This window comes from Crocuta crocuta, unplaced genomic scaffold (assembly GCF_008692635.1).
Source record: "Crocuta crocuta isolate KB4526 unplaced genomic scaffold, BGI_CrCroc_1.0 scaffold318, whole genome shotgun sequence".
NCBI classification, from domain to species: domain Eukaryota; kingdom Metazoa; phylum Chordata; class Mammalia; order Carnivora; family Hyaenidae; genus Crocuta; species Crocuta crocuta.
This window is the reverse complement of record NW_027531425.1, coordinates 1878262-1895868: the sequence shown is the minus strand read 5'-3', so window position 1 is coordinate 1895868 and position 17607 is coordinate 1878262. Positions and strand designations below refer to the sequence as shown.

Sequence of the window (17607 nt, the reverse complement as noted above, 5' to 3'; positions counted from 1 at the left end):
CTCCCGCTCCCGCCCCCCCCCTCGCTCGCTCCCTCCCTCCGTCCCTCCCCGCGGGGGCGCGGGCGGGAGCGGCGCGCGGGCGTCCGATTGTGCTCGGGAGCCCGGCCGCCAGCGCCGCGGCTTCCCGCCCCGGGGGAGGTTTCTGCAGATGGTCGTTACTTCTCTCTGCGGGGACCCCTTTGCTCCGTGTCAGATGAATGCCAGGTCATTGTGCTGAAAATGAACTCACGTATGGATCCGAGGACTTTCCCCCGCCCCCATCTTTATTAGGACTGTGACGCCCGCCGAAGTCCCTACCTTGAGGGCGGCGGAGGGGGAGCTGTCACCGCGAGGTGCGCTCAACCTCGTTGGTTCTTCTGTTCGTCCAAGTGGGTCGTCCCACCTGAACCCCGGAGAATAGCAATCCTTAGTGGGGGGGGAGGGGCCTCCAACCCAACTATGGTAGGGAAAAACCCCACTTCTTTCATTCAGTAGGTCATGGTTAACATTTTTACTCTAAGTGCCTTTCTTTGAGCAATGGTCTTTAGTAGAATTTTCCCAAAGACTCCACCCAAAGGAAAAAAAAAACAAACCAGAATTGGCCAGCTCCTCACTTGCATTTGCTTTGCATGGTAACCATGGTCTCTGATCTCAAAGTACAGTTTCCTCAAACTTGTGTCCTATTCTCCTTCATGGCCCTCCTTCCTTTCTCGGATCTGTGAGGACCAACGCCTGGCTCCCAGGCTCATCCCTTCAGGTGTCCAGGGTCTCAGGGTTCCCAGCCTCCCTCAGACACCCTAGGATGCCCCCAGCCAGGGGACCCCATGGAAACATCTGCCAACCTCCCCCTTCCCTGGTCTCAAGGAAATATTTATGGAAATGCTACTATTTCAGTCTGTTTACGGTTTACTAGAGCTGTATTTTTTTTTTAAATGTCAGAAGGGCCTTTTTAATAAGATCCAGGGCCTTTAAATTTGCCTCATTAATACAAAACTGTACAACAAAGCCAACATGATTCTTAGATTCATAGTTATAGAATTTGACGAGGCTCCAGAGCTCAGCAAGAGGATATTTATTAGAAAGGGAATTTGAGTAACCCCTAATGGGGAAGAGAAGCCTGCATTTCTTCTCTCTACCCTCTGCCAGGTGATCAAGGGTAGTCTACCCTCTGAGGGTCAGTAATAATATCGGCTTCACTTTCTTTTCTTTCTTTTTTTTTAAATTTATTTCTGAGAGAGAGAGAGAGCATGAGCAGGAGAGTGTCAGAGAAAGAGGGAGACACAGAATCTGAAACAGGCTCCAGGCTCTGAGCTGGCTGTCGGCACAGAGCCCGACACGGGGCTCGAACCCACGAACCGTGAGATCATGCCCTGAACCCAAGTTGGACGCTTAACTGACTGAGCCACCCGGACGCCCATCAGCTTCACTTCCTACTCAGGGCTGTTGCGCAGATCAAATGAGAGGATGTGAGTGAAAGTTGTTAATGACTAGACAGAATGCGCGTCAATCATAATGTACACATGATCCTATTCCTGATCCTTGAGAGCCACAAGGGATAAAAACAGGTGTTTATTCACTCCCTCATTTACCACTTGTTTGCGATACAACTATTTGTGACAGCTTACTGTGTGCCTGTCATTGGGCTCGGCTCAGAGGCCTGAGAGAACAGAGTAGCCCAGAGGCCATCAGTGTCTGTGTTGTGGGAGTGAAAAGTCCCAAGTGAGAGCTGACAGCAAATAGGCCTGGGTCACTGGGTTGAACATCTTATCAAAGGCTTTCTACTGCGCTTTGGTGGGGAGGGAAAACTTTCTTATAAGAGAAACCAGGGCATGCCAAAGGGTTCAGAGTTCGTCCTGCAGGTGACAAAGAACCCAGGGGGGTAGACGAGTGGAGCTGGGAGTGACCTGACCAGAAAAGCCTTCTGACGTATTACACGGGAGGGAGGATTTGGAAGATGCACTGGGTGTCTTCCCTTTGCCCCTGCAGATTGGCCCTTCCCTTGGCCCCCTGGCTTCCTAGTAGGGGGTGGCCGCTGGGGAGCCCTGGCAAGAGATGGAAGGAAGGAGGTCAAAGAGGTCTGGATATTTGTTTCTTGGGATTTCCTTCTCTTTGGAGTCACTGTGGGCTGGCTGCCACCCTCAACCAAAGTTCACAGCTCCCCCTAGCTGGTTCCCTCTCCCTCTCTGTCTCCCCTTTTCTCAGTTCCTTTGCCTTCTCAGGCCAGGGGGAGGAAACCTGCTTTCCTGCTGGCCCGACGTACTGCACTCTGTTCCCGGGGCTCTCCTTTACCCCGCTGACCCTTTGTAAATTGTCTCTTCGGACTGGAGTGTGCCATTTGCTCCCTGCCAGGTTAGGGACAGCCTGTTAGAACAGGCTGAGAGCTTAGGAGGCCGGGGCTACGTTCAGAGTGCAAGATCAGAGAATCTCTGATCTGCCAGGGCTGTGGCAATGAGAATAAAAAGGAAAGGACAGATGCAAGAGATGGGAAGGAAGTCACATCAGTAATATTTGATAGTCTGTTGGATGTAGGGAGTGGGAGGGAGGGATCTAGAATCACTCTCCACTCGATGCCTTAGGAATTGGTGGCCGGTGGTGCCAGTCAGTAAATGGACTATGTAAGACAGGGCCCAGGGGTTGAAGGAGAAAAACCTGAGTTTATTTTTGGACGTGTTGGGTTTAAGGAACCTGTGGAATGTTTAGGTGAGGTTGTCTGGCATACAGTGGATTTCTGAAGCTAAAGTCAGAGCAGAGGTGTGGACAGATGACACCAGTTTTAGACTCCTTAGATTATAGATGGTCAGTGAAACTGTGGACATGCAGGGGATCACCCAGGCGGCCATGCAGAGGAAGCAAGAGCCCTGCAAAAGAAGTGGAGAAGAAGCAACCACGTTGATTGGGGGGGAACTGAGACCACAGTGTCAGAAAGGAGGGTGGGGGGAAGTGTCAGGAAAGTGGTTTGGAACACAGGTGTGGCAGGGACACACAGGGAAGGCAGGGCTGTGAAGTGCCCGCTGGATTGGCTGGAAAGTCTCCAGGACCAGCGGAGTGAGAACAGTCACAGTTACACCAGGCTCCAGCCGGTTAAGGAATAAGAGAGACACAAAATAACATTGAGCATTTTTTTGTTTGTTTTCTAGAAGGTTGACAGTTCATGGAAAGGAGAAATATACAGCAGTGGATGATGGGAAGAGGGCTGCTGGATCAAGGGAAAGATTTTTGTTATGTTTTTTCTTTTTCAGCAGGGAAAGCTTAAACATGTTCATATGTTGAGGGGGAAGACCAAGGAGATAGATGATTAATGAGAAACGTCCCAGAGGGGATGGGATCCGGGCACACGGGGGTGGAGTGGGCTGGGATATCTAAGAGGAAGGGTGCCACAAGCAGCTTGCGTAGATTGGTGAGCCTAGAGGTTAGGAGTGAACCGGCTGCTGCCTGATGGTCCTGAACTAATCTCCTGAGAGAGAAGGGGTCAAGCAGGGCTTGAGGATTTAAGGAAAGTGGTTAAGGTTAAAACAGCCACCACAAGGAATGAGGATGGTAGCTTCTTAGAAGGAAAATGGAATTGTCAGCAGAGTGGAGGATGTGGCTGGAATCAGATATTCTGATATGCAGTGGTTATGATGTTAACATTTTCATCATTTTTCTTCTGCAGGTGTAGAATGTTAAATCACGGCTGGGGACGGAGGTGGGCGTGGGAGTGGGGGTGTTGCAGAATAGGTACAGTTGGAGGTTAAAGGCGAAAGAGGGCTCCTAACAAAAGAGGAAGTGGCCAAGGAGGGATGTGAAGCTGGGGAAAGGCTGTGAATCTTGAGGAAGGGGCTACCTCCAGTCTTGCTCCGCTCCTATCTCTTTCCCAACACCCCAGCCAGAATGATCTTTCTAGAGCATATGTCTGTTTGCCTTGCACGGCAGCTCCATGAGGGCAGGGATTCTTTTTTTCTTTTTTTAAGTTTGTCTGTTTATTTTTGAGGGAGGGAAAGAGCAAGAGGGAGAGAGAGAATCCCAAGCAGGTTCCATGCTGTCACTGCAGAGCCCAACTCAGGGCTTGAACCCAGAAACCATGAGATCATGACCTAAGTGGAAATCAAGAGCCTGACGCTCAACTGACGGAGCCACCCAAGGCATTCCAGTGCAGGGATTTTTTACCTTGGTTTTTATTATTTTTTAACCTTTTTTTGCCTTAATTTTTAAACTTCTGTACTTCCCAGAGCCTGGAACAGTACCTGGCATGTAGCGTGTGCTCAATAAAATTTGTCAAATGAATTAATGAATGACTCCATATAGCTCTTGGATGAAGCTCAAACTTTTTAAATCAACAAGGCCTCTCATAATCTGGCCCTTGCTTTTCACGCTAGCTTCAGAGGACAAAGACTGTCTTGTTCATCTTGTATCCTCAGAATGCCCGTAATGCCTGTATTTAATACCTGGGGCTTGAATGAATCACTCCGTCCCTCATTCCAAGGCAAACTCCATGTTGTTTCTAGAATACATGCAATTCCCACCTAGGGGTCTTTCTACGAGTTCCTCCCACTGCCTGGAAAGGGCCTCCTACCCGCCAAAAACCCACCTCTGTTGCCCTACCCATTATGTGGCTGTCTGGAATTATAAATATGTCATCTTACATGGCAAAAGGATTGTGCAGATATGATTAAGTTAAACACCCCCAGTTGGGGAGATTAGCCTGGATTACCCAGAGGAGCCCAATCTAATTACATTGGTCCTTAAAAGCAGAACGCTTCACTCAGCTGAAGTCCGAGGGAGAGGTGGTGACGGAAGAATGGTGAAAGGGATAGGACACTGCTGGCTTTTACACTGGAGAACTGAGGTCCTGAGCCAAGAAATGTGAACATCTTCTAGAAACTGGAAAATGTAAGGAAACGGATTCTCCCCTGGAGCCTTCGGAAAGGAACATGGCCCTGTTGACACATTGATTTTAGCCCAGTGGGACCCAAGTGAGGCTTCTGATCTACGTAATAAGCTTTTTAAAAATAGTTCCTCTGCATGTAGAGCCCGATGTAGGGCTCCATCTCACAAGCCATGAGATCGTGACCTGAGCTGAAATCAAGAGTCAGACGCTCAAGCAACTGGGCCACCCAGGCGCCCCTAAGACAATAAACTTTTAATGCACTAAATTTGTGGTGGTTTGTTAAAGCAGCAATAGCAAACTAATCCACCCTACAATTAGCTTTCCAGGAAGCTTCCCTAGAGAGCCTCCCAAGGCTGCTTGGATTGTAACACTTACCACAGAGTATCAGAATTGCATGTTTGCTTTTCTCCTGATTTGGGGAGGGGACGGATGAGGAGGGTAATTGGAGTATAAGCTCCTTAAGGAGAAGGCAATCTCTGTTGGGTTTACCTTCGAATTTATAGGATGGATTCATTGCCCGATCCAAAGCTGGTGTTCAGTATATACTTGGTGAATGGGTGAATGAATGAAGCCCTGGTTACTAGTCAGGGAACAGGTGGTTGAAAGGAACAAGAGGAGAATGTGAGTAAATGTGTGCTGTGTTCTCCCAGGGCTCGGCTCTGGGCCAGGGCTTATCCGTAAAACAAGCTTGAGCTTAAAATTGCAAAGGGCAATGTCTGTACCATTTTCATTTAAAAATCCTTCAGTAGACTTTCTTCAAAAAGATCCAAATATTTTTGTAAGGTGAATGGATACTGGAGATGGGACAGGGAAGCTCTGTGAATATTTGGTGATCAGACTGATTTCAATCCCTTTGAGTACTACCTGCCCCCAAATCAGTCCCGCTTCTCTCTTGCACGTTTTCCATGACCCAGAATATTTGGGGGCTGCCTTGTTCGGGGTGAGTATGTATCCCAGTGTCTGAGCTCTTGATGCTGTCCAAGACTGTTGGGCTTCCAGCCTGCCTGTATTCTCAGAGAGGAGCGCGGTGGGAGGGCTCACCGGAAACCCAGGCTTCTTTCAGTTTGGAGTTACTAGGACCAAAACGCCAGAGGAGACTTCTCCAAACAACTTCTCTGTATCATGCATCTCCCTGGTACCTTGTAATGATCTTAACTCCAAAGACGCTGTACAGTGATGATGGAAGATGGGGTCTTTGCATAGGCAGCTACACCTTGGCATTGGTTTGGAATACCTTGGGAAAGCCTCTTAAAATTAAACCTTTCCTGCTGGCCTAAAATCCCACCATTACAGGGGCACCTGCGTGGCTCAGTTGGTTAAGCATCCGACTTTGACTCAGGTCATGATCTCACAGTTCGTGGGTTCAAGCCCCATGTCAGGCTCTGTGCTGACAGCTGGCTCAGAGCCTGGAGCCTGTTTCGGATTCTGTGTCTCCCTCTTTCTCTGACCCTCTCCTGCTCACGCTGTCTCTCTCTCTCTCTCAAAAATAAATAAAGCATTAAAAAAATTTTAAAAAAAAAGTGCATCTGACTCTTGATTTCAGCTCAGTAGTGATCTCATGATGGCATGGGGCCTGCTTGGGATTCTCTCTCTCACCCTCTCTCTCCCTCTCTGCTCCTCTCCTCCCCCCATAAATGTATAAACATTACATTTTTTTTCTTCAACATTAGAGATGTGCTTTCTGGCTCTTCAATACAATTGTGTTCAGCTCCCAACAATCCCTGTGCTTTCCTTGCCATGAACCACTGTGGGACTCTCAGGAAGAGGAAGACAAGACCTTACCTTCCATGTAGGTACCCCCAAGTCCCTGTGAAAATAATTTCCTCTCAAGGTGTAAGCCAAGGTTTGCCAGCTGTAGGAAGAAGATTATGTCAGGGTCCAGGTAACAGATGGTGTCACTGAGAAGGCAAGAAGGAGAGTGAACTGCAGAGACTTTTCTTGCTCCACAACTTTCCCCAGCTCTGATACAGAGCTGATGGTGATTTTCAGCCAGGTGAGTCTGGTGAATGGGGGTCACAGGAGGCTGTGGGGAAAAAGTATCCCTTTAAAAATTAGTGGGGGAACACCTGAAACTAAATATAACACTTTAGGTTAAGTATACTCAATTATAAGAAAAACTTAATTAGAAAAAGATAAAATAGTGGGGGAAATTATGTTTAAGAAATGGGGGAAGGCAATATAGAATCTGTGAGACTAGACTGCCCTCTAGTGGGAGAATTAAGTTCGACAGTTTGTGTGACGTGAGACACGGAGACATGCTCTAGGAAGAGATGGCACTCCTGTTTGTAATGCAACGTGGGGAAAAGTGGATTCAGTTCACGTTACCTCAGGTGGGACACTGCAATGTTAACAAGCCAAGCTTTTGATTCGACTTTCAAACTTTGCCATTGCCTCTATGATACAATTTTTCTCCTCGGCCCGAAATAAATTTGGTCAGCTGTCTCCAACCTGGCACCTCCTGTCTCTACCTCTCTCCATTCCAGCCACACTAAGCTATTCACCATTCGTCACACCCAGTTTACACTCTCCACCTTCCTTCCAGGTTCACTGCTTTCCTTCCCACTGTGCCTAGTTTACTGCTATGGAAATTGTAGGTACTCAACATGCCGCTTGATGGGTCAATCCTAACCTGTCTATTGAACTTCAAACAGCTGGTTTCTTATCCTGAAGGAAAGGAGAGGGCGATGAAATCTCTGTCATGTTCTCTCAGGACTACCACGGAATACCATGTAACAAAGCCACTGGGCAAGGAAAAACAAAACCTTCAAAGCCCCTCTATTCTTTCCTTTTTAGGGAGCCTGGAAAGACACCATTTCCCTTCCTTAAAAAAATGAGGAAAAAAAAAAGAGAACAGCAAGAAGTTCTCCTTATTTAACACAGTGGATGCTCAAGAAATGTCTGAGTGAATAAATGACAAAGGTCTGCTGGCTCATTACAATTTACTCTGCGCACCTCTGACAGTTATTTGTTGACATTCAACCCTGACCATGTGTTTTTCTTGCCGAAAACACAAGGGCCCCATCCTTGTTTTATAACCACGGCCTTTCTGCCCGTGCTCCTCGCCCGCCACTCTGTACTTGAATTCTTATTGCTGCATTTATTACTTTATTAAAGTGGTTTTCTTAAGTGTCTGCCTTCTTTCCCTGGCTGTGAGCAGGATCTGTGTCCTACAGACCTTCGACTCCAGAGCTAGCATAGGGCCTAAGCCATATTAGATAATCAATAATTATTCAGTTAAATCATTTCTTCCTGTTGCATTTTGAGTCTGTTCCTCCTAATCTTATTCACTGTGGGAAAAGTAATAGTGCGGTAAAACTTCAGATTTAGATGGTATCTTACAGGTCGTCTGATCAATTTCCCTCGTTTTATAGATGTGGAAACCCCGGACTGCTCAGGATCACGCAGTTTGTTGGTCTTTGTTCTAAAAGAATCAGACAATTGTGGGAAAGAAATTCCTCCAACTGAGGTTGAGCTGTTTTGTTGTTCATTGTGTTCAGAAGCCTCAAATTCCCAGAAACAAAAATGAATTCCCTTATCAGTCTTCAAAATTTCATAATCCTGTACTCCCCACCCTGTGCGTCAGGGCTGATGAAACTGATTCTGGGACAAACCAGGCTGAGCTGGAGATTTATATTCCGAATACTCCATGTTGTTCCCACCAGTGCACACGGACACGGCTTTAGAAGTGCTCATTTTGTGAATCTGACTTGGAAATGGCAACTTGCCTAGAAGGCAGGGAAAGGCAAAAATTCAATCAAAACTGAAATTAAAAGTCTAAGCTCCTCTTCTCTCTTCTAAATTTGGACCCGCCTTTCCACCGTCACTTCTATCTTCTTATATTAGCTCCTCTATTCGTATATCAAATGTTTCTTTCCTTCTTTTGTGCTGAGGAATGCTTATCTAACAGCTATGTCATCTACTGAATGGAAATGTATTTTTCATTAAAGGGAAAGGTACTGTCATCTGGTTCTGTAGAATAACTGAAATTAAGAGGTCCTATCGGTGAAGTGATAGATGGGAGACAGAAGAACTGTAACAAAGAGAGGTTACAACGCTATATCTAAAAGTTTAATGTTGGTTGCCTTTTCCTGTAAGTTGCTACCATTTCATTTCAGAGTTCAGCAGAAATGGCAATTGATTAAATATGAAATACAAAAGAACTTGAAGAACACATGTCTTAAGTAAATGGAGAAATAGAAAAATGAATGCTTATTTTTCTTTATCTTGCTAAAAAAAAATCTTCCAATATGGTTTACCAGAGAAGTAACTTGTTAGAATTATATCAAGTAAACAGAAAAGCAGAGCTTCCTAAGAGTGCCCGGATAGCTCAGTCGGTAGAGCATCAGACTTTTAATCTGAGGGTCCAGGGTTCAAGTCCCTGTTCGGGCGTCTGTGGCTTTTGCCCCCTTACTTACATTACCACATATTACCGTATGAAAAATCCTAGCACTGAAGCAAAGCTCTATCTCAAACTGAGTTTGTTTTTTCATTGCTTTTAGAATATGCAAGGTAAATATGTTCTCAGAGAAGAAAAATCCAACTATGCAAAATCACTCAATTTGTTGGGGGATATGGAGGTTTTTATGTGGTTTCCCAGTGAGACAGAATTTGTGTTGTTCAGATTGTTAAAGATTGAGGGGGAAAAAATTATGGCGGAAGTTAAAGCTAAGCGCCCGAACAGGGACTTGAACCCTGGACCCTCAGATTAAAAGTCTGATGCTCTACCGACTGAGCTATCCGGGCTCTCACAAGAAAATGCTCTTACTACAATGCCTTACATAAGAATAAAGAACCTTGCGTAATCGAGTCCTCCCACCTACATTTTCTGGAACTGTTTTAAACCCCAGAAAGCTCAGGATTCATACAACAGAGAAACGGAAGACCTAAATCATGTACTTGTCACAGCTGTAGCAGCTACTTCAGAATTGAGGTTTTTATGTGCCTGTTAACCATTATTACATAGGCTTCTTTGATTTGTAATCTCTCCAATACGTCCAGGATTAAGAGAATGGCGAGGTATATCACTTTTGAAGCGTTGTAGTGGCATCAGGTCTATTTTATCATTGACAATAAGGCAGATATCAGTTCTAAAACTGACCCAACAGGAAAAAAAAAAAAAAAAGTCTCAGACAAGAGTATAGATATGCTGCTGGAAGCTATTGGGTTGAACTTCATAGTATAAAGTGGGAGAAAGGACCCTGCAGAGGGATAGTGTGATTGTCCTGTAAGTCCCTTGAAGATGTCCAAGTAATTTCAAATGACGCAAACCCTGGAGAAAGTCATCAGCAGTGACCCTGAGAGCCAGAGAGGAAAGCTGAACGTGCCTGCAGAGAGATCTTACTGATCATAGCATTGAAGGCTCCTAGCAGCATAAGCAATCTGAGCACTGCCTTCTGCTATAGGGCTGGCTTTAAGAATTACCCACCAAAGGGCTTAGGGTGAGACATTAAAGAATATTCCATCTGCCTAATTCCAACGCTTCAAGAGTGATTGTTCAGGCCCAGCAATTTTACCCCCACCCCACCTTCGTCCTAAAGAAATAATCAGGGATATATAAAAAGACTTGATTACAGGAGAGATCGTCATGGTATTTTAATTGGAAAATATTGCAAATGACAGAAATGGCTATATAAATTGTGGTACAGTCTTGATACATGAACTATTATGTAGCTATTAATAACCATGTTATAGAAGAATACAACTTGTGGGAAAATGCAAAATAGTGTTAAGTTAGGAAATATTTCAAACCAATTTTTTAAAAAGGTGTATATACGTACATTAAAAACCTGAAAGCATAAATATGTTTCTACATAAAGTCTGGGTTCTGAATCGAGGTGCACCTGTTTGAAACCTTACTTCCACTGTGGTGATCTTGAGTAAACTACTTCTCTGTGTCTCAGGACAATAGGATAATTGTGAGAATTTTTAAGGTAGCTTATACAAATTGTTTGCAACAGTGTCTGACAAGTAAAAAGCAATCATGACATCATATAAGGACTTAACGGCAAAGACGTAACAGGAACAGACTGCAGATTCTGCTCTAGCGTTCAACAGTGTCTACGCTTCAAAAAGGACTTAACTTATTTTCAACAATCATTTTTTTAATCAAGATCTAATCGACATATAACATTAGCTTCCAGTCTACAACATAACGAGTCCGTATTTGTATATATTGCAAACCGTCACCACAGTGAGTCTAGTTAACATGTGTCATGACACAGTAACACGTTTTTTTAATTATGGTGAAAGCCTGGAAGATCTACTCTCAGCAACTTTCAAATATGCATTACAGCATTATTAACTATAGTGACTGTGCTGTCGCTCACTGTCACAGTGATGACACTGTGCTGTAATCAGGCTTAACATATTTGAATGGATTCGAGGAAGATATGAAGAATTTTGAAAGCTGACAATATTGTGTTAATTCCAGACAAACAGAATCACTTTATCCCCTAAGCAATGGGGGAGCTTTTGAAAGTTTGGCTCAGGGCACCTGGGTGGCTCAGTCAGTTGAGCATCTGGCTCTTGACTTTGGCTCATGTCATGATCTCGAGGCTTATGGGTTTGAGCCCCACGTTGGGCTCTGTGTTGACAGTGCTGAACCTGCTTGGGATACTCTCTCTCTCCCTCTCTCTGCCCCTCCCCTGCTCACACTCTCTCTCAAAATAAACAAATAAATTCAATAAAAATATTTTTTAAAAAAAGTTTGGCTCAGTTATGTTCCAGTTTCCCACTCAAAGGAGCACACATTAGATTTGTTTCATTTGTGCTACAATAAAATCAATATTCAAATATTTTCTGTAAGAATCACATCACCAGAATTAATCATCTGCCCAGAGCTAATGGTACAATGGTTTCTAAAATTGGCTCTGTGCAGACGGGGTGCTTAGTTATCAAGTTAGGAATATTAGACTGCCTTTTCTTTGCTCAAAACCCGTTGGCTCTCCCCTACTACTTTATTGAGTAATACATGGAACATTTTACAGCACCATTCAAAATCCTCCACAATCTGGCCCTGGTCTACTTTGCTATCAATATGATGCAAACCAAAATTGTTATTTAAAATTTTCCAGTAGCCACATTAGAAAAAAGTAAAAAGAAACAGATGAAATTAATTTTAATAACATATATTATTCAACCCAATATTCTAAAATATTATCACTTTGATATGTAATCAATATAAAGCATTATTGGGGCATCTAGATGGTTCGGTCAGTTAAACATCCAACTTTGGCTTAGGTCATGATCTGACAGTTTGTTGGTTCATGCCCTGTGTCAGGCTCAGAGTCTGGAGCCTGCTTCAGATTCTGTGTCTCCCTCTTTCTCTGCCCCTTCCCTGCTCATGTTCTGTCTCTCTCTCTCTCTCAAAACTTAACATTAAAATAAGTAATTAAAAATTTAAAAATATAAAACATTTTTTTAATGTTTTATTTATTTCTAGGAGACAGAGAGAGAGAGAGAGCGCGCGCAAGCCAGGGGAGGGCCAGAGAGAGAGGGAGTCACAGACTGAAACAGGCTCCAGGCTCTGAGCTGGCAGTCAGCACACAGCCCGATGCGGGGCTCGACCCACGAACTGTGAAAAAATATAAAACATTATTAATGAGATACTTTATAGTATTTTTCACTACTAAGTCTTTGAATATGATGTGTATTTTATACTTATAGAACATCTCAATTTGGACTAGCCAAATTTCAAGCCACAGGTAGCTGGTGAATATTAAATTAGACAGTTGATTCAATACCAAGCCAATCTTTTACTCAGTAACCAACACTTTGACCAAAGTAGATTTTTTTCAATTTTAAGATCATATCTTCTAATTCCTCATCTCTTTCTCTCCTCATTATTTGTGCCATGTTTCTTCAAATGACTTCTCCCATTTATGCATCTTGAAATCCTATTCATTTAAAAATTTTTTTCAACGTATATTTATTTTTGAGAGAGATCGGTAGAGAGAGAGAGAGAGAGCACAAGAGACAGAGGGACACAGAGAGAGGGAGACACAGAATCGGAAGCCAACTCCAGGCTCAGAGCTGTCAGCGCAGAGCCTGATGTGGGGCTCAACCCCACAAACTGTGAGATCATGACCTAAGCCAAAGTCGGATGCTTAACCAGCTGAGCCACCCAGGCACCCTCCAAAGTCCTATTCATTTTTTAAGGACCCAGTCAAATGAAACCTCTTTCACAATCTTCAATGATTGTGTTAAATAGGAAAACAAGATTAATTCAAGAGATCTTAGACTCATATTCAATTTATAGATTCAGTAACAGAGACATGTATTTATTCTTCAAATTGAAAAAGTAAAATTGGAACTTCATGTTACAACATGCAAAAAAATCAACTGCAAATGAGTTAACGGCCTAGCTGTGAAAAGGACATCTTTAGGACTTTTAGGAGAAAATATATGAGAGTATTTTTATGACCCCCAAATAGGGAAGAATCTCTTTTAAAAAAAGGACGTGAAACATAAGGAAAATAATTAATAAATCTGACTTCCTTAAAAGAACTTCTGAGGGGCGCCTGGGTGGCTTAGTTGGTTAAGCGTCCGACTTTCGCTTAGGTCATGATCTCCCGGTTTGTGGGTTTGAGCCCCGCGTTGGGCTCTGTGCTGACTGCCAGCTCAGAGCCTGGAGCCTATTTCAGAGTCTGTATCTCCCTCTCTCTCTGACCCTCCCCTGCTCACGCTGTCTCTCTCTCTCTCCTAGAAATAAATAAAAAAAATATTAAAAAAAAGAACTTCTGAAAAATACTTCTGTTCCTCAAAAAGACAACATTGAAAAAGTGAAAACAAGATATAGATTTGAAGATTGGTAATACATATAATCAAGAAGGATTAATGTCCAGATTATATAGAGAACTCCTACAAATTAGCAAGGAAAAGACTAACCAATAGAAAAATGGGCAAAAGATATGGACAAGTAATTCATAGGTGAGAAACCATGGTCAATAAATACGAAAAAATGCTCGACCTTACTAATAATCATGGAAATATAAATCAGACCACCATGAGAAACTCTCATGTCTACCAGGTTGATTTTTTAAGTCTGACAATACCAAGGATTGGCAAAGATATGGAACAACAGACTTACACACACTCGTGAGGAGTGTATATCTCTACAACCACTTTTGAGAGCACTGTGTTATGATCTGATAGTGTTGACAACGTGTTTGTGACCCAATAATTCTACTCCCTGGAGTGCACAAGTGCAAGAATGTCGATGGCTGCACTGTTTGTAACAGCAAACGATGGGAAACACCTTAGTATTTATCAAAGGAGGGGATGAATAAAAAACTGTGGTGCGATCATTACCACTATGGGCTGAATTATGCACCTCCCCCTCCCATTAATATGTTGAAGTCCTACCCACTGAGCACCTCAGAATGTGACTCTATTTGGAGCCAGGCCTTTTATGGAGGTGGTTAAGGTAATCTGAGGTCATGGGGTGGGTCCTAATGCATTATGGTCGGTGTCCTAATAAGAAGAGATTAGGGCACAGACAACTCACAGATCAAGCAGTAAGGATGAAGCAAGAAGGCAGCCATGTGCAAACCAAGGAGAAGAATCAAATCAGAAGAAACCAAATTGGCCAACAACTTGATCTTGTACTTCTAGCACCCAGAACTGTGAGAAAACAAATTTCTATTGTTTAAGCCATCTTGTCTATGGTATTTTGTGAAGGCAGCTCTAGAAAAGCACACTTAGTATATTGCTATATAACAATTAATTCCACAACTCAATATATTACTACACAGCATTACTCCACAATTTTGAAAATTCATTACCCAACCATACGTGATTTAACATTGTGGAGCTTCACGATGATGAGGGGGAAAAATGCAAGTTCCAATAGAATACATACAGTTTGATGACATTTATAAAGAATTTAAAAGCATAAAATTCTGAGGGAATATATATACATATATAAATCCTTAAAGTCTAAAAAAGTGCATGGCAGGGGTGAATACCAAATTCAGAATAGTGGTTCCCTGTGGAGTTGAAGGAGGGAGATGGGACTATAGAGAACTTTTTTGTTATAGGTAAAGTTTTGTTCTTTTGGAAGAGTGCTGGGGGGAGCCTAGGTGGCTTGGTTGGTTGAGCGTCCAACTTTGGCTCAGGTCATGACAGCACAGAGCCTGGAGCCTGCTTCTGATTCTGTGTCTCCCTTTCTCTCTGCCCCTCTTCTGCTCACACTCTGTCTCTCAAAAATGAGTAAACATTAAAAAAAAAAAAAAAAGGAAAAGTGATGGGGAAAAGATTAGATTCTTCTTTATCCCTTTTTTGAACTTAAAAATTTTTTTTAATGTTTACTCATTTTTGAGAGACAGAGTGTGAGCAGAAGAGGGGCAGAGAGAAAGGGAGACACAGAATCAGAAGCAGGCTCCAGGCTCTGTGCTGTCATGACCTGAGCCAAAGTCAGATGCTTAACCGACTGAACCACCCAGGCACCCCTTCTTTATCCCTTTTTGTATGTGTGAAGTAGTTCATTATAAATTTTAAAGAAATGCTATAGATCAATAACACTGACTTCCAATTCCTTTAGAACTACCAGGGGCTCTAGAAAAATCATCTCATTTAGCCATTTTATTTACAGACCGGGAAACTGTAGAACTGTGTAACTTTCTGGTTTCTAGAAATAGCTAGACTAAACCCAGGTTTCCTGTCTCTTTATTAAATAAACAGTCTTTAAGTATAGTTCTTAGAGAAGGAAGTGGGGATCACTGAGTTATGAGCTTAGGCTAATTTCATTTTCTTTTTAAGTGTCTTTGACGAGCAGAAGAAATGCTATAGTTATGGCTTATTTCCATTACAGCAAGTCATTTGATGAAGTTTTATGAAATCCTTGGGAAAGGATAGGAAATGTGTCCACATATTGACCACTAGTAGGTAGAATCATTTGTGGCTTAAGAACAACATTCAAGGATGAATGATTAATCACGAATTAGCATCAACCATGATGGGAAAAGCTCTATTCTTTTTTTTTTTTTTTAATGCTTATCCATTTTTTGAGAAACAGACCATGAGCAGGGGAAAGGCAGAGAGAGAGAGACAGACAGACAGAATCCGAAGCAGGCTCCGAGCTGTCAGCACAGAGCCCAATGCAGGGCTCAAACCCATGAACGGCGAGATCATGACCTGAGCTGAAGTCAGGTGCTTAACCGACTGAGCCACCCAGGAGCCCCGAAAAGCTCTATTCTTAACCATGTCCTATTCAGCATATTTATCAAGACTTTCAATGAAGACAAGTTAAATATGTTAACCAAAATGTTTGCAAAACGCAAAATTAAAGAGCTAATCCCTCTCACCCTTCCAGGTATGGTAAAGCACAGCTCATCAAGCATTGCACTTACCACATTCTCATTACCTGGACTGTCGGACTTCTCCACTAGACAGATTCCAGCTGTTACTTGTTTTGGAATCTTCTAGGTTGGTGTGTGGCACACAGTAGATGTTCAACAACTGTTTATCTTAAACAGTTACATGACAGGGTCCTAATTCCAAGAGTCCAGGAGACAGTAGGAAGAGACCTAAACTAACCAGATGCTATTTAAAAGATACAAAACAAATTCATGTTTGGGAACTAAAAAAAAAAAAAAACAGCACTAAAATTAATTGCACAAAAAGAGAGGGGGAAACAGCTGAGAGTAGTTCTTCTAAAAAAGCCCCTCCCCTCTTATCTTTGAGAGAGGTGGTTGCTGACCTCAAGCTCTTTCAGAGCAAATGTGAAAAAGGAATTACTTTTTCGGCTCATTTACAGAAATCTGGATCCCCAGCTATGCGGAAGGTTATGCCACTAATAGAGCAAGTGCAATGTGCAAATTAAGGGGAGGAGAGGTCATTGCCTCATTTTATTTAGCATGGGTGTGTACCCAGTTCTGGGAGCCACATATTAAACAGGACAAACAGGTACTTGTTCAGAAGATGGTGACTAGGGTGGCTTGAAGCCATGTCAAGTAAGAAATAGTTGAAGCTGTGAAGGGATGTTCAGCTTGCGGAAAAACAAGGCACAGGGTTAGAGATGAGACATGGCAACTGTCTTTAAATGACTGAATAGTATTCATATCGTCAAGAATGACGCCTTACTCTTCTTCCAAGTGTGTAGACATGAAACCAATGGAAATGGCACAGTAAGATACTTCAGCCCAGAAAATCCTCTAACATTCAGAATCATCTTGAAATCAATGAGATGTGGTATTTGGGAGAGATAACACCATTTGGCACCGGCGGAGTTGGAAGTCAGCCAACCTGAGAGGTTTGTTGCAGGACGTTAGACTCGGTGACCTAGCTGTCTGATCCAAGGAAGCTCCACTTTGTTCTTTGCACCTCTTTCAGCATTTATCACATACCTTCTAGTTATTCGTGTATATTCTAGTTCAATTTCCCCCAATAAGCGACAACACTAACATGCTGTTTGCTGTCTCCAAGCCATCACCTCTGGGGAATAAGAATGAATACGTTAACTTTGAGAAACAGAGGAAGTGGTGTTTTTTTGGAAGATGGGAAGGCTGCCTCTGACAATGCTATTACGTTTCTGCCATCCTCGGCTTTTGATGTCATAGGGCACATCTGTAAATACCATCAGACTCTGTGAGTTCCTCAAACGTTTTCTCTTGAAACGTCACAACTCAGTCGTCCAAGTCCTGCGACTCTCTCCCCCGACTGGGCTCTACTCTATGGTAGGGAGAAGGCCGTCTTTCTACCTCTCTAGCTCTCCGGCGGAGCCTCTATGGTTTCGGAGGCCTCACCGGAAGCCCTGGTGTGAG

At 43.3% G+C, this 17607-nt stretch overlaps 1 protein-coding gene, 1 long non-coding RNA gene and 2 other non-coding genes across 5 annotated transcripts in view; 1 reads left to right on the top strand and 3 right to left on the bottom strand.

Annotated features, from left to right (window-relative positions):
• PIK3C2B (phosphatidylinositol-4-phosphate 3-kinase catalytic subunit type 2 beta) overlaps positions 1-391 on the bottom strand; it is a 66405-nt gene extending 66014 nt beyond the window's left edge. Inside the window, exon 1 of the mRNA XM_077771943.1 lies at positions 298-391. The gene's annotated coding sequence lies outside the window, so the exon portion shown is untranslated. The remainder of the gene's footprint in view (positions 1-297) is intronic.
• A 2245-nt stretch (positions 392-2636) lies between these two features.
• LOC144238299 (uncharacterized) lies at positions 2637-17394 on the bottom strand. 2 transcript variants are annotated; one of them, XR_013337064.1, is made up of 4 exons: positions 16928-17394; positions 16195-16387; positions 6629-6869; positions 2637-2837 (listed from the first exon to the last, which is right to left on the bottom strand). It is a non-coding gene; the product is annotated as an uncharacterized LOC144238299 (long non-coding RNA). The 2 variants fall into 2 exon arrangements; XR_013337065.1 differs by having other exon boundaries at positions 16209-16387.
• On the top strand, positions 9163-9235 carry TRNAK-UUU (transfer RNA lysine (anticodon UUU)). The gene has a single exon. It is a non-coding gene; the product is annotated as a tRNA-Lys (tRNA).
• Positions 9517-9589, bottom strand: TRNAK-UUU (transfer RNA lysine (anticodon UUU)). Its single transcript has one exon. It is a non-coding gene; the product is annotated as a tRNA-Lys (tRNA).
• Positions 17395-17607: the final 213 nt, after the last annotated feature.